The 17,500-nt window shown below is 40.9% G+C and overlaps 1 pseudogene; it reads right to left on the minus strand.

Moving 5' to 3' along the window:
• Positions 1-11,110: 11,110 nt before the first annotated feature.
• Positions 11,111-17,500, minus strand: part of LOC145049451 (uncharacterized) — an 11,066-nt pseudogene continuing 4,676 nt past the window's right edge.

Genomic DNA, 17,500 nt, shown 5'->3' on the forward strand with positions numbered 1-17,500 from the left:
TCCTATAAGCTAGTTCTTACTTTCGAGCTCTAACTCCTTACTTTCTTTCCCACCGTAGAACTCCAATCGAAAGGGGAATCTCCCCTTGGTCCGCTTTCTCTATCTGGGGTTCATTATGTTCGTACACATCTGATCCTTCTTTCTCAACCTTAAACTTCTTCCTATCCTCTTTAAGCAGGAAGTGCAATCTGAAGGCCTGGGTTAAGTAAATATCTTTCTTTAATGGTAGATTCCACTCCATTCGCTTGTACTGCGCTACTGGCTCTAAGACCCAACATTATAGGAGTTTAATCGCTCGCTCCCTTTCATCCGATAGAGAGTTTGAATTCAGTGATTTAGGAGCATAAATGTACTATCGGGAGAGGGAAAAACCAAGCCTATATTCTGGATTGGATACTGCGTGAATTGGTCAACCGGAATATGGAATAGGAAACTCTCTCATTTCATAACTCTCGGGCCTATTCTATTCATTACAGGAGAAAGTCACTATCCTCAGTTGCCTTGTCTCCGCATTTAGCCCCCCCCCCCCCCCTTTCAGCCTTAGACTGGGTAGATTCTTTCAATTCTTCAATGAAAGCCTTCATGAAAGCTGCAACAGGATAAAGGATACCCTCTCTTCTCGCTCTGTCTGCTTAATGCCTTCTATTGAATCGATTAGTGCCATTTCTTCTCTTGGAGGCAGGGCAATAGATTCATCTTGTCCTTGGCTTGTGAAGGGAATAAGGTAGGGTAGCCAAAGCCCCCAACAAAGGGAGAGGGCAATCCTTCCCAAGTAATGCATAAGCAAGATCAGGAGTAGAGGGGTGTGAAGAGTAGGGGGATCTCTTGTGCAAAGCAAAGACAGGTACGTGCTAGCAAAGAAGGGAAGTGGCAAGGGATTTCAAAGAAGAAGAAAGAAGATAAAATTAGTACACAGAGTCTTCCCCTGCCTAATTGATCTAATGAGAAAGAAGTAGGCTAAGTCAAATAGAAAGTGTTTGTAAACAATAAGTAATGACTTGCTTTGTGAGAGCTCAGTTTCTAAGATGAAGGCTAAGAATTCTCTACTAGAGGGATTGAAAAGATCGAGGGTAATTTCTGAGTCTTGATGGACCTTTCTTATTATAGGCCAAAGGAATAGCTGAGGACTTCTTCCCTCATTCTCATCAAATTGGGGTAGCTCAGGAACTCTAGAATCTCTCAGGAGTTGAATAAACTCATTTATGCTAGTGGAATTGGGAAGCATGATAAGGCCATACTCCACATTCTAGCTTCATCCTTGGTTTTCAAAGAAAGGAAACTTCAAAGACTGACAGAAGATAAAGGGAAGATAATTATTTCTGGCCTTAACTGAAAGCGGGGGAGGCCCAGGTCTACATACAGGTCTTGGATCAATAGAATCCTCCGGGAAAGAATATCGGGATTAGTCTCCTTGCCATTGCTACTGTCTTTGAAAGTCTAGCTATCCTCCCCTTGTCATGCTTAGTTATTCTGCATTGCTCCTTCTTCTGATCTTGCTTTCTTGCCTTATAGAACTGACCTTTGTCCCATTCTTCCGGTTTTCACTCACTTAAATTCCATTCCTTGCTCTTGCCTAGTTCTAGGCTTAGACGAAAGAGCTCATTCATAAATTCCATCTTTCTAGCATTTCATATCTTTCTTCCTACAACTCTAATTCATGCCATGAATTGTTAAGTCCTTCTATAATAGTTATTGGCTCTCTTCTCACCTCCCCTAGAGCCTATTGAAGAAAAATCTGATGTTGCCCTAAGCCCTACAGTTCCTTCGCTTACCGCCTAAGATGAATCTATTGCCTCCCCTCCCTCCACGAGTAGATATTTAGTATTGAATAGTGTCAAACCTGCAATAGTCAAGAAGAAAAACTCAGTACTAGGAAGTAAAGGCAGAGACAGGGAAAGCTAGGGTGATAGCCCTATAGATGAGTAATAGGATAGGGAGCACTCCGCTATGCTCATTAGGACAACAACCTCCTAACTACTATGAGTTAAGAAACTAATGGACAGACCAGACCGCATAAGACTACTGGAATAGAAAAAGAGAAGGGATTCACGGGCAGTGAAGGCAACCAAGGGAGAGGAATCATTCCATTCAATTCTGAAGCCTAGCGTCTCCTGTAAGACTCTATCACCTTAATTCTTTTGTTGAGGTTCTGGCACTTCTTCCTCCGGCCCTCTATTTACATAGCGAAGAAAGGCAAAGGCTCTTGCTCGAATGCGTGACTTATGTCTCTTTTTCCATTTATAAAAAGTAAGATGAATCTACGCTCGTCGGCCTATAGTAAGTGAATGAGAGGGTATGGGGTTCTGGGTCTTTTTCTAGTCAAAATTGACTAATAGGCAATCCCCTTTTTCCGTGATAATGTGAAAGGACTCAATTCCTTCTGTCTTCCCCAGTGAAATGTAGCAAGAACAGCCTTCCCGTAGTCGCATTAAGGATATTTTTTCTTGAAACTCTTTACTCTCGTAGCAAGTACTCATTTCTATTTAGTTGTTTTCTTACTCTATCCGGCTATTGAACCTGGTTTCCCTCTGCATATGCTAATAGAGAGCTAGACAGCTTAGAGAGCTCCTCAAAGGGCTAGTTCTCACTCTATTTTGGGGACCCCCAAGACTGTCTTTCCCCTAGTCTATATAGGTCCAATCTCATCTGCTAGCGCTTCTTCGTTGTTTGGTCGGGACACATTCATGGATTTCTTTTCGGGCTTGCAAGTGACTTACTTCTTTTGCCCGTTCTTGCTGTCTTAAGTCGTCCTCTTTACTTTAGAAGCTGTTAATTTCTTTCCTACCTGCCCTAAGGCTAAGGGGAGAACTGCATGTACTAATAGTCGGATAGAAGCCTACCAGCCTACCTTGTTCGTATCGAGCCGGACAGGAGAGACCCTCTTACAAGTTAAGAGAAGCAATTACGCTTGAAAATAGGCGCTGTAAATCAATTCAAATAGATAGGGGAGTTCCGAACCAGCAGCAAGCCCTTTCTAATGTCCTAGGCGAAGGCAGTGCAGGTGAAAGCCCAATAGATCCCATTTTTTTGATCGCTCCACATAGCTCACGACCCGGCATGAAGAAATATCCTAGATGGACGGATGCGAATCTGGATCTATCAACGGAGCAATTCCATTCCAGTCGTAGTCTCAATCCCATATTCAACGTGCCGTCTCCACTGTGTCTGACCCCCTCAATCTTTCTATCCAGAGTGAGTCAGGCGGCTAAACCTTTCATCCTAATAAAAGAAAGAGTTTTCCCACCCTCCATAAATGGAATCGGTTTGAATGAATTACTTACCGCAGTCAAAGCCAATAGGGAAAGTCAGGTCAAGAGAGAGTCTCTTTCCGATTAGTGCATCTCGCACTTCCAATTCATTCCGAGTTAGAAAATGTAAACCTATGAAACAGACTATGACAAGACCCTTAATGATCTTATCTATTTGTTAAGATCAACTTCCTTAAAACTTTATGGACATTGACAAAGATGACATTGGACATCCAGAAAAGCATTCTCTTCCCAATGGAAAGGGATCGGCCATAGTCAACTCGGTTGACCAAATGGTAAAGAGAAAAGCTAAGTCTGTGATAGTCTCGTGTACCATTATCAAAAGGTCCATATGTGTATATTGCCAAAGGAAGGGGCATTGGTTGCGAAGCTGCCAAATTTACCTAAGGATGTTAAAGTCAATAAGTTTGACTCTACTTCAGGTAAATTCCACTATCTAACTCTGTTAAGTTTCTATTCTGAGATTCTTGATACATGATGTGACTGGGTCACATGGTGATGTTTTAAGAATCAAAAGAAAAGTGAAGAAACTTAAAGAAAGAATATGCTGAATCTGATGGCGTAGATGGATTTCTATCGCATAGTTTGAAAAATCGGATTCTTGAGCTACTTCCTAGGAGTTATGATATATTGCTTAGGAATAGATAACAACAAGTTTTCATATGGATTGTAAGGATAGTTTTTCCGCAAAGTTTTAAAATAAAAGAAAAATTTTTGATTTTATTTATTTTAAAATATCCTTACAATGGCATTTGAGGAAAAATTGTTGCTTATATAATTCCATTAAGAGCAAGAGTGGAAATATGAAATTGATTCTTTCATTTGTGGTAATGTCTAAATTTACCAAATAAGGAAAGATTCTCATCACCCAAGTTTCAATTGGACCGGAACTTGGAATCATGCAAGTTGTATAGCATGATGAATGAGAACTTTCAAGTTTTGGAAAAATTAAGACTAATTACTTGTTCACATGGATGTGTGAGTCAAGTAAAGGACTAAAGGATCGAGTACATAGTTTTGTGCACTGATTTAGTCCACCACAAAAGATTGGTAAGACTATTCGTCATAGTTTACTAAAGCTCAGTAAATATGATTATACTTACAAGCTTAAGTGTAACTCTGAGACATTGGAAAAAGGTTCCAATGTATGGCAGAGCGAATAAGAAGAATCAATTTAGGCAGAAGGATAAAAGTTTCTCAAATCTGAAAAGATGGGAGAGTACTTTAGTATCCGTTTTGTGATCATCTTAATGATCAAGAAACCATAGCACAATTAGTTCTCTAAGGAAATCTTAGTGCATTCTTATGACTAAGAAGAGGGATCTTGAATTGTTGAAATGGTTAAATCAAGAAGATGAGTCATACTTCGTTCCAATACAAGTCTTAGAGTCATACTCCAAGATTGTAATTTGAGTGACATGTCTTAAAGAAGGTTTAAAACACTTGTCAAATGTAAGAGTAAAAGTTTTCTACTCTTGTACATTTGAAATTGGTAAGTTGTGATGTTTTGGATAAAACTAAGACCAACTTAGGCCAATTGTGTGAAGTGTTTTTCTTGATTAGAATCCGCACTATCTCTTGGATGTTTGACAAGGGAGTCTTATAGGTCAAGAGGACAGTGGGAGTCTTAAAGGTCTTGAAAGTCTCAAGAACTAATCAAGAATAAAACCTGAAGTTCTTCACTAGCACACGACTTGAGGTTTATAACCTATCGTGTTGACATATTCTGTGCCCATTCCAGTTAAAGTTGACTTTGCATATGAGTTCTTAGAGTTCTCAATGTGTTGCATAACAACTTGGAAGCAATGGCAGGCCCTTGAGCTGCCAAGTGGCAAGAAGTTAAGATTGAGTTCAATCCATATGGTTTTGGATTTGTCATTATCCTTGTCTTGTGGCTATGGTTTTGACAATTCACATGGATAAGAACACATACACCATTAAATCTAAGTGTCATAAGGTTTCTCTCCGATTCATGAAAATGATGGTGAGGAAACACTTTCACTAAGTAGATTTTATCTAGATAGCAATTGTGATATTTGCATTCTCAAAGTCGTTAGTGGAGCGCGTGTGGTTAACCGGCACACTAACCTGGACTTGTGAGAAGTGGCAAAAAGGTCTAAACATTATGATTACGGCATCCCTCTTCATAATTGTTTAGATACACAAGTGTGCTATCTAAGAGAAGGTGTATGATTTTGATACAGCTTTATCAAAACAATCTAGCATCAGAAATCTGAACTTTGGTAAGAAAGTCAATGAAGTATTGATTTCTAGAAGTCCAGCTAATTTCTGGGTACATGTCAAAGCTAGTGGGAGCATAAGTGTTATGCTAATAATCATCATGTTAGTGGGAGCATGATAATTATGATAAGTATTGCAAGCTAGCAATGTTAATTATAGAAAACAAAAGTTTCAATTGGGAAAAAGTTGTTTTGCTATAATTAAGGGAGAGGAAATTATACTTCATCTGAAATCTATAAGCTTAGATCGTGAGGTTTTAATCATTTAGTCAAGGATATATATGAATTTCATGTTGGAATGGCTCAACATAAGGAAATTCTGTATATGGGTCCATTATTTGCGTTCTAAAATTCGATTATGATTACGGCATCCCTTTTCATAATCTGAATTATGAGAACTTGGCAAATTGAAATGGAAATGTTATAGCAAAAGACTGGTTTAGTCTTTATGTGAGACATCATGAATCGTGTCCCATATGCTTCGGATATAGGATCGATTACATGTGCTATAATCATCCGTTCTAAAATTTTCCAAATGCCTGGGGCATTAAGAAGGGAAAAGGTTTAGAACTGGATATGACTAAAAGGATTAAACAATTGTCGAGGACAATCTAAGGTTTACCAAAGATTGGTTGCTCAAGGACAATTGGAAGTATAGTGATAATTCTGGAAGGACCATATTGACATAATCTGCAAGGAGGCAACTCCTGTTCAGAAGTGATAAGTCAGAATGGAATCTGGAAATGTTTCAAAGTTAGAAATTTCAATCTGTGTAAGATTAAGGAAACTTAATGCAAGAAGGATATTTCCAAGGAGTTGATCTCCTTTGGAATACTCTGTAATGATTGTTGCCAAGTCTTTATGACTTTGTGCATAATCATTACAAGAGAATCAATGCATATAAGTTTAGAATCTAACAGATTTCAGTAAATGGCATGAATTTGGAATTCTTGCATTTGCAGTAAGGATTTGGGAGTGTGAAAAGAGAATCATTGAAGTTATGTTCAATTGATCTACTTCATAAAGTAAAGATCATAGACAAACATAGTATTCATACTTGGTGTATGGCATGACTAGTGTTTAGAAAACATAGTGTACATGCTTGGAGCATGGGACAACTATTGTTTTAAATTCAAGATTAAAGTTGATAGCTGAAACAGTATACAATGAATAATGTGTAATCATATGGTAATAAATAAAAGGTATTTTATTTATATTCATAAGTTCTGAGACCATATTGGATTCAATTATTGTTGTGTTTCACTTTGCATGTTTTGACTTCCCGAATAAACTGGGTTATTCTTCTGGAATGACTAAGTTATTCAAACCATCCACAGTCGGTCATATTTTGGAAGTAGATATGAATTAAGACTGTCATGGGTTGGCTTGTAGAGGTCTAAGCTGTTGGACAAGGCTACAACACTCATGAGTGCTCATAAGTTCTGAGTATTGGATTCAACCCGCGCTCATTGGAATCACTTCATGGATTTTATCACGAGTGATCATGAGACGATAATATCTTATATTCTTCAAACCTAGAGATATGAGTTGTTACTATGAGTTGATAGTACATTGATAGCACGAAAACGCATTTGGTAACTCTGTGCTATAAAACGTGCCTTTGTGTATGATTCAACAAGTAGTAGAGCAAGCCATATGAGTCGAAGTTTATCCATTCCTTTTACCTTCGGGATAAAAGTGATATCTGTGGGCCCCTCGATGATTTGATGATGACAAATGGAAGTGCTCGGCCGGGCCAGGACTGATTTGATTTGTTCAATTAGTCAGTCGTCATAAATCGGAAATCGGGAAACAACAAATGGACAGAGAGAATGATTATAATCCATGTCTCAGTCCATATGATATCTAGAATGGAGGAATATATGATCCCTTATCTAATGGACAAGTCACTGACAAAGGTCAGAGTTCATCGACAAGGTCAGAGGTCGACGGAAGCTTTTGAGAGCTACGATTGCCAGTTGGTTTCTGAAGTCATACACAATAATAGTTTTAGACTTATCCAAGTGGGAGACTGTTGGATTAATGTCTAAGTCCATAACTATAATTGGTAAGACTTGACCCGACCCGGCATGGTCCATTTGGGTTGCATACCATCATGCACTTGGATGAGAGAAATAAGACACTTATGGTTATTAATATATTATAAGTTCTAGTATATTAATAATAAGAATAATAAGATTATTTAATTAGTATTGATCAAGAAGTAATCTAGGATTAATTAAGTGATCAAAAGAAGACTAATTAAATATATGGGTTGATTGTGTAAATCATCCATACTTGTATAGTGGGCTAATGCTCCATGGATAATCAAGTTGGGCTAAAACCCATAGGATGGTCCATGGATGCTCCATGGTGTATTTGTATCCATGGATCCAAGGAAATGGAAAGTCATGACAATTAGGGTTTACCCTAATTGTAACACTATATAAAGATCTTATTCTTGACAAAATTGGAGACTAGTATTATTCTAGAGAGGGCTAGCCGATTTTGATAAGTGTAGAATTCTCTCAAGTCATTCCAAGTGTTTTGATGATTGTGATTCCATTTGAGGTGTCACACTTGGGGCACTAGGCACTCTAGCTTCATGAAGACTTTCTTCTCCAAAGAGGTATGTATTCTATCTTGCTATAGTCATTGTGTTTGTATGCTAGATTAGGATAATACCTTGGAAGTTCTTATTTGTATGTATAATAGAGAAAACATAGATCCAAGGTATTTAGGGTTGCATGTACACTTAGGAGTGTTAGAATGCTCAAAACCCAACAACTATGACATTAACGAGATATATAGATCTGATCAGGCTAGATCTTGTAGCTGCTGGGGGAAGGAAGGAAGGAAAGTAGGGTTTCCTTCCAGGACCGAAGAAGCTAAAACTCTGGGCAGGATGCCAGGTTTCGCCTACGCTACGGTTTCACAAGATTGAACCTTCTTTGTTCAACCAAAGAAAAGGAGTTCCAGAACACGAGGGAATGTACTTTCATCCCCAGGACCGCCCCGTCTATGTACTCGGGGCCTCCCCCGATTGCTGGAAGATGCGCGCGATACGATAAAGGCCCCTGGGAGAAACCAATGAAAAGCCAGGGTAGAGCCTCGGAGTTGGCCCAAGCGAAGATCGGCACTCGCAGGCTTGAGGAGCAGCCCGAAAAAGGGAAAGCCATGGAGACGGCAGACTCGCCAGTCAGGCACACCATGAGGCTGACTACAGCAGAGCGGGAGGTTACAATTCCTGTTTTCCTGTTTCAATTTCCGGGAGTGAATGTAGGAAGTGCAGACGGTGGATCAGGTGTGAACATTCAACCAAAGGCGTCTTGGGGATCGGCAATAGCTAAGCATTGTGGCCATCACAGTTCCAGCTACGTATGGCTGGCGTACAACCTACGGGATTCTTAGACAAAAGAAAAACAAGAAAAAAGTCTGCCTTCTTTGGTACCTTTAGTCCAATCTTAGACAAAGAGCAAGGAGGATATGAAGCATTGTCGGGTAGACCATGGCTCCAACCAGGTGGTTCATGACTGGGCTAAGAAAAAGAGTCTCAAGCAGGGAAATGCAGGATGGAAGGTGGAAAAGGCTTGGCTTTGTTTCACAGAAAAAGGACTAAGGAAATTGAGTTTTCGTAGTGGTGATGCTGGCGTCAGTTATATGCAAGATTGAAGACGCGATTCGCGCGGGTCTGCTTTTTTTTTTTAAGAAAGCAAGGAGGTTATTTGTTCGTTGGGCGATTCAGCGAACCAAATTGCAATAATGTGATTCATTCTCCTACTATCCTATAGAGCAATTCAACCTCTTAGTAAGACTAGGGAGAGGAAAACTCATTCTATCTGGGGCCAGGTAGGTGAAGCGTCTAGCTTGGGGGCGCGTCGAATCCTGAAAGGCCTTGGTGATTCTCCCATTTTGAAATATGAAGATAGAAAACCATAATTTTTCCAAACTTCACTTAAAGAGTCTCGTATCCATGTTGCCTCGACTTTAATTTAAACTCGATGTTTGTTAACTAAGCGGGACACCCCCAAACTCTTTCTTATCAAAGCCCTTCCCCATGTACAGCCTTACCAGGCAGGTTGTTTTCATTATGTGTTCTTTACGGGAGGTTAGGAGTGAATTAAGCCAATACATACAAATAGACAGACCAGTCTCATCCTTTTATGTTGAGGTTGCAAGTCTGTCTATGATTAAGAGTCTAGGTGGTGTTGAAGCTGGCTCATTCATGCTAGTCATCTTAGAGCCGCACCCTTACTGCTGGGGTAGGGCTCGGCCTCCGAACCGTACGTGGGACGAGTTTCTGCCTCATACAACTCGGGCCAAAACCCGGGGGAAGTTTAGGAGAGATAGAGAGAGCCAGCAGCTAACGGTCGGGGCGGGATAAGCTTCCTTCTTCTCAAGCTTCTCCCTCGCAAAAAAACCGAACCGATAGCGCTTCCCGTTTTTTCTATTCCATCCCATTCTATTCCGAGACAGGCGGCTAATACTAATCTAATAAGTGAAGTAGTCGTCATCTGACCAATCTGCTCGGACACCAGACCGCCCGTGCCCGCCCTTTTTGTCTCGCCCCAAATGGAATCCCTTAGTTACGCGGCGCCCCGACCCGAGTCCCCACGTCTGCTTTTCACCGCTCGAAACCCAAGAAGTTGGCTTTGGCAACACAACATTAGGGTCGTCCCCTTCATTCTATACTGACCCCGGCCCGGGCTGGCTTTTTGGGAAGCCCGTCCCCACCGTGCTCACGGCCCGGCTGGCCTGCCAGTGGTAGTGGGAATTATCTCGTTCCCTGGTCAACGACTTGGTTGGATGCGGGATTGACTTTACAAGGAGCGGTATGGACGTAGATGATATCATCACGACCTCTCTTTTCATCCTTGCTCATTCCCGTTAGGCTGAGGTCTTTGCCCTTTCCTTCTCCGCGCCCGCTCACGCTTCGCTGACCAATCGCATGGTAAAGAGAAGAAAGTACGAAAGAATAGTAAACGGAGCACACCGCAGAAAGCTTCTAAATATGAGAAATCCCCCTTTTTTCGATAAGAAGGAAATGAAGAACAGGAATGAAACGAAATAAGGCCTTTATAGCTCTAGTTTCGAATGAGCTTCCCCCAATTATGTCTGGTAATAGAATAGGTCGGCTTGCTCTGACCAAGACTCCGCTTTCTGCTCCGTCCGTGGAGCGTATGAATTTCCTGGAATGTAGATAGACCAAAAGAGGGAATGAATGGATAGGAATAGGAATTATAGTACCATTAGAAGAAGGGGCACCTGTGGGAACATCTCTATTCACAAACCATTTCAATAGTACAGGTGCTGCCGTGCCACGAGGCACGACCATGGAAGTAATGAAAAAGAAAAAGTTTTGTAGTTGGACCATCTGTTCTATCCGTTCGAGTTTTTCTTCTATAGAGAAGATAAGATGCTAAAAATGAAAGTGTTCGCAACGCATACCGAAAGGGTACCAATGAAGCCGACCATTAATGACTAGTTCGAAGACCAAGAGCGGTCTGATCCAAAAAGAAAGCGTGACCTTTAAGGTAGGGGTAATCCGAACTTGAGGCGGAATCCCTCATCGGTAAAGTGGGAGTAGAATTCATGGTATATTTATGAATTTATACCGCTTTGGTTTATATCCTGAATAAAGAAATTCAGACTCCCGTCCATGATATCTCGTTGGAAGGAATGTTGCAAAGAGCTCACCGGCTCCACCTTACCCTCAAGGAAGTCGTACGCCTCCACCCTTATATTCGTATGTGGAGAAAGTTCCATGATACGATAAATCTTTTGCTCACCAAACATAAGATCGAAGAGCCTATCTTGCAATAGACCCTTTCTTTCTAATACTGTGAGTTCAAAATATTCTCTATCAAGTATGGCCCTATAATGGGCAACACATGGATTTACAATGTCTCCGTCGCTGACGTTCATCAACCAGGCCACGTGGATTGGCCAGTGTCTTCTTCGGCTAATGAGACCTCGATCCTAAAGCCTTCGGAGTATCCTTTTGATAGGCGCCTCAATTTGTATGGGGAATTCCCTTCTGGTAGATCTCGCCCAGTCTCCCTCTCCTTTTGTAACGCATGTGTTTCCGGGCTTGCCATTTTTAGCAATGTAATGGTCTAGGTTAACCTTTGTAACCCGTTTTGAAATAATAAGATTGTATTATTTGAGTATTATATGTTTTGTGCTTAATTGCTTAATTATGTGGTTTGATTAATTAAGAATAAAAATAAGCGTCAAAATTTAAGTGTAAAATAAACTTGATATCTTTGGATAATGTTGTAGTAGTTGAAACAAGGTTTCCGAATATATATAGATCGCCCAAATCTGACTTCGTATGACGAAGTTATGATTTATCGAAGTTTCGGCTTAGCAGTATGCAACCTGTTATACTCGATTTGAGATCGAGGGGTTTTCAGCCGAAGCAATCTAAACGAGGATCGAAGGTCTCGTTGTTGGTATCGAAGCGATAAAAAGTTAGGCAAGAACGGACGTCAAACAAAGAAGTTATGAATTTATAACGAAGTTTTTCTGTCCCGGCCTATTAAAAATAAAGTCAAAATTAGCCGACGAAGTCTAAACGAAAGTTGTAGAGCGTAGTCTCACCTTCGCGTGGATATAAAGAACGTCGAAAACGAAGTTCATATGAAGAAGATATGAATTTCCGAAGTTTATTAAATATTTTGTATTTAATTTTAAATGGAAAATCCGGCATTATCCGAAGGAGTCACTGATCTGATCCGAAGTACGCCCCGCGTACAGCGAAGCATGATGACCCTCGCAGCAAGTGGCTTCGGATGACGAACGCCATGACGATTTCGGACCTGTACGCCCCGCGTACTCCGAGGCTCCAGCCTCCTATAAATAGGATGCGAATGCAGCCGAGTTCTTTTGCTATTTTCTCTCTTCTCTCTCCCGTTTTCCATCGATTTACGTGCCAGAAATACCCCGAAGCCCCGGAATTATTCTCGAACCCCAAAGCAAGTCCCGAGATCCCAAAGATCCCAAGAAGTGCGGTTCCCGAGCCGAAGCTCTGCCCGCGAGAAGTTCGATTTTTTTGTGAAGATCTTCCAGATCTGCTGAGGATTACTACTTCTGCAAGTCGTAGTGCTGTCCGATCATCTTCTGATCAAGTGAGTGTATACTACCTTTCATAAACACGATAATAATACAAGTATGGTTTGAGTGTATTAAGTATATTGTTGTTTATATGTGTGAATATGTATTCACTTTCTTCTAACTCATAGATATGATTTATTCTCTATGAGATATGTGTTATGTGTGTGTGTGCCTTATCTATTATGTGAAATATGTCTTGATTAAAGCTTGCTATACAGGTTTTTCAACTATGTATAAAAGTGTATATTTTTATCTACTAATATGTTGGGTAGAACATGGGTAGATAGTTGGTGTGTAATAAACAGATGAGAGGCCTCGTTGTTGTTTGATCTAGTCATCTAGCGGAGTTTAGATGACGACCACATACTTTTCTAGATAGTCTTGTGGAAACATTAGCAGGTTCGCCACCTGTAGGTGTTAATGAACTTGGGTGTTCATTCGCTGTACTCCATCCCCCTCATGGTTGCCTTATTTGACTTATATTGCTGAGGTACCCCCGAAGCATGTGTTGTAGCCCCAATGAAATATTCTTAGACTAGGTCCCTTATGTTAGTTGTATTAGGGACATAAAGTGAGAATAACGGGAATGGGTAATTGGGTTATTGTTGGTTGGTGAAAATTAAATATGATTATTTATTGTGGGTTGAAAACCCTATATGCTCACCAGGCTCCCAAGCCTGACCCACTCAGTTTTATTTGTATTACAGGAAGTGGCGCAAGGGCATGAGATGGATGAACCATCAGTTGTTTTGTTTACAAGTCTGTATATGTATATATTTGTTGAATGACTTGTAATGTTATCGTTTATGCTTATTGGTCTGTATTGGAACATCACACCCCGAGTTTTGATTATATAATGAAAATACATTTCTGTTATGAAATGCTTTGGTAAACATTGTTTTATCATGTTTTGTTTTTGGGAACAAATTCCGCAACTCTTTCAAATCAAAAAGATTTACTCTGAAATTATTTTAAAAGCATAAATGAAAATCGGTCTTTTCTGGCCGAGATTTTGGGGATGTCACAGTTGGTATCAGAGCATTAGTTTAAGCGAACTAGGAATTTGTAGGATTTCTAGACTTAAACTTAGAATGCTAAGTGAAGTTTTGATATGCGTGTCTGTTATGTTTTAGACACGAGCACTAGTTTATTTTTGGAAAGTTGCCTAAAATGCTTTATGTGCTAAATGTTATATGTTGCCATATATGATATTATTTGTTCGGATCTATGGTCTGTTGCCGACCGGATCTAGAAACCTTATGTCTATAGGATTCTAAGCGTGCGTCTATGATATTAGAACTAGCATGTAAACGTTTCGGAGTGATAAGGATGATTTGAATATCTATCGTGATTGAGGATCTAATTTCACCTTATTCGGTGTGTAGATCAAAATGGTGAGAACAAGAAGTGGAGTTGGAAATGCTGACGAAAACAGGAATCAACCACCAGTGATTGAACAAATACCTGTCGTAGCAGTAGCACCTGAGCCAATAACCATGGCTGGTGTGCAAATGATGATTCAGGCGATGTTGGATCGTTAGATGGATGAAACTAGACGGTTGCTTCAACAGAATCGTGAAGAACTGTCAATTCGTGTGGAAGAGCCTGAATTAAATGAAGGGCATTCGGAAGGTGGAAACTTTAGTGGGTCTGTTGGTCAAGCCAACCCACCGATAGTTAGGCAAGATAACCATGATGGAAGGAATGATGGAATGGGATGCAAGTACAAGGAATTTTTAACTTGCAAACCATCGACCTTCAATGGAAAGGAGGATCTGATTGGGGTTATGGATTGGATCTCCGAAATGGAGCTAGCCTTCATGACTTGTGGCTGTAGAGGCAAGTTGCAGACTATCTATGCAGTGCGTCAATTCCGAGGTGGAGCTGTTCGTTGGTGGAACACTCTAGGGAAGACTTTGAGCCCTAATGAGCCACTGCAATTGTCATGGGCAGAGTTCTTGGCGCAGTTCAAGTGCAAGTTCTGCTCAGCTCAAAATCTATTGGAATTGGAGAAGAAGTTTCTGACATTGACGAAAGGAAGCATGTCAGTTGATGAATACACCAATAACTTCACCGATAAGATGGAGTTTTCCTTGCGTATCGTCCCAGACGAGCTGACAAAGGTGGATCGGTATGTGAAGGGACTCCCATGGGAGTACGAGGTGCCAGTACGTCAGGCACATACTCTAGAGGCAGCTATCTGGGCTGCCAAGTCTGTTGAGAACATGATTAAGGGGAGAACCACCGACAAGGTTGAGGTTGGTGAGAAAAGAAAGTTTGAGGGAACATCTGGTTCCAGTAAGAAAGGCAAATTTTCGAAATCTGATTCGAAAAATTTTGGAGGAAAAGGAGGCGAAGCAAAGTGGTGTGATAAGTGTAAGAAAAAGCACTTTGGGAAATGTAGCGAGGATGTAACCTACTACAAGTGTGGAAAGGTTGGACATTTTGCCAATGAATGTCTGAACAACAAAAGGATGTGTTTTGGTTGTAATGAAGAGGGGCATATTTTGAAAGACTGTCCGAAGAAGAAGGAGGTAGCAAAGCCAAACATTCCACCAAAGCCGAAGGCGAGAGCCTTCTAGATGACACTTGAGGCCGCGAAAGATGAAGCTGATGTCGCTTCAGGTACCTTTCTCGTAAACGAATTACCTGCTCAAAATTTGTTTGATTCTGGAGCCAACTACTCCTTTATTTCGCATGAGTTTGGTAGAAAGCTAGCTTTGCTTGTTGAGAGACTAGATAGTGCCTTATTAATCGAAGTAGCTAGTGGAAAGTTTGTACCTGTTAGCCATCGTATAAAAAACATCTTAATCGACCTTAATGGGAATAAGTTCCACGAGGAATTATTGCCCATCGATCTTAATGGTTTCGACATCGTTTTGGGAATGGATTGGCTGAGCGCCAATGATGCCGAAATTTTATGCAAGAAGAAGATAGTTAAAGTAAACCCGCCTGGGAAAGATTCGTTTATGGTGTATGGGGACAAACGGCGAGTGAATTCTGGAATCATTTCCCTAATGAAAGCCAGAAAGTGTTTGACCAAGGGATGTACATCATATTTAGCATTCGTGATTGATGCTAATAAAGAAAAGAAGGTGATGCAGAGTATTCCAGTGGTGTGTGATTATCCGGAAGTATTTCTCGAGGATCTTCCTGGATTACCACCTGATAGACAAGTGGAGTTCAAAATAGACTTGTTACTAGGAACCACGCCAATAGCAAAAGCACCTTATCGATTAGCACCGACGGAGATGAAGGAGCTGATGATGCAACTTCAGGAGTTATTGGACAAAGGTTTTATTAGACCTAGTTCATCGCCCTGGGGAGCTCCGGTGTTATTTGTGAGGAAGAAAGATGGAAGTATGAGAATGTGCATCGACTACGGAGAGCTGAACAAGGCAACAATAAAGAATAGATATCCGTTGCCGAGGATTGATGACCTATTTGATCAATTGCAAGGTTCGAGCTATTTCTCGAAGATCGATCTAAGGTCAGGATATCATCAGCTAAAAGTAAGAGAGCAAGATATCGAGAAGACTGCATTCAGAACTAGATATGGACACTACGAGTTCTTGGTTATGTCGTTTGGACTAACCAATGCTCCGGCAGCGTTCATGGATTTAATGAATAGCGTTTGTAATCCTTTCCTTGATAAATCCGTGATAGTGTTCATAGACGACATTCTGATTTACTCGAAAAGCCAGGAGGAGCATGGCAGACACTTGCGAGAAGTGTTAGAAGTTTGAAAGAAGGAGAAGTTGTATGCAAAGTTCTCCAAATGTGATTTTTGGATTCGTGAAGTCCAATTCTTGGGTCACGTGGTCAACCAAGAAGGGATAATGGTTGATCCAGCGAAGATTGAAGCTGTGATGAAGTGGGAACAACCGAAAAGTCCCACGGAGATTCGAAGCCTTTTAGGATTAGCCGGATATTACCGCAGGTTTATCCAAGGCTTTTCTTCGATTGCTACTCCATTAACAGCTTTGACCCACAAAGGAGCTACTTATGCTTGGAGTGATAAGCATAAAGAAGCGTTCGAGAAGCTAAAGAAGAAGCTATGAGAGGCACCGATACTTTCTCTACCCGATGGAGTTGAAGACTTTGCTGTTTATAGCAATGCGTCTGGGGTTGGATTGGGTTGTGTTTTGACCCAAAGAGAAAAGGTGATAGCATATGCGTCTCGACAGCTGAAGGAGCATGAAAAGAATTACCCGACTCATGATTTGGAGTTGGCAGCGGTAGTTTTTGCTCTGAAAATATGGAGGCATTACCTCTATGGCATGAAGTGCAAACTTTTTATTGATCATAAGAGTCTCTAATATCTCTTTAATCAGAAGGAATTGAATATGAGGCAACGACGCTGGCTAGAATTACTTAAAGACTACGACTGCGAGATACGTTACCACCCCGGTAAAGCTAATGTTGTTGCTGATGCTCTCAGTCGGAAAGTCAATCTTGAAAGGAAAAGGCCAAGAGCATTGAGAATTGAAGTTGTCTTGACCATTGTGGAAAGTATAAAGAAAGCTCAAGAGGAAGCTTCTGAAAAGAATGACCGAAAGGAGGAACGTTTGGGTAAAACGTTGGTGTTTGGTACAAACGGTCATGGACTGAAGGTATTCCAAGATCGTATTTGGGTACCTAAGTCAGGAGGAATTAGGGATCTTCTGATGGAAGAAGCCCACAAAACCATGTACTCAATTCATCCGGGTAGCACTAAAATGTATTGGGACCTGAAACCCTACTACTGGTGGCCGACGATGAAGCTTGATGTTGAAAAGTATGTGGCCGAGTGTGTGACTTGTGCGAGAGTCAAGACACAACATCAGAAACCGTACGGGAGTTTAGAACCATTGCCTGTGCCTATGGGTAAGTGGG

The sequence above is a fragment of the Lactuca serriola genome, chromosome 5, assembly GCF_051521515.1.
Source record: "Lactuca serriola cultivar US96UC23 chromosome 5, Lser_US96UC23_V15, whole genome shotgun sequence".
NCBI lineage: Eukaryota > Viridiplantae > Streptophyta > Magnoliopsida > Asterales > Asteraceae > Lactuca > Lactuca serriola.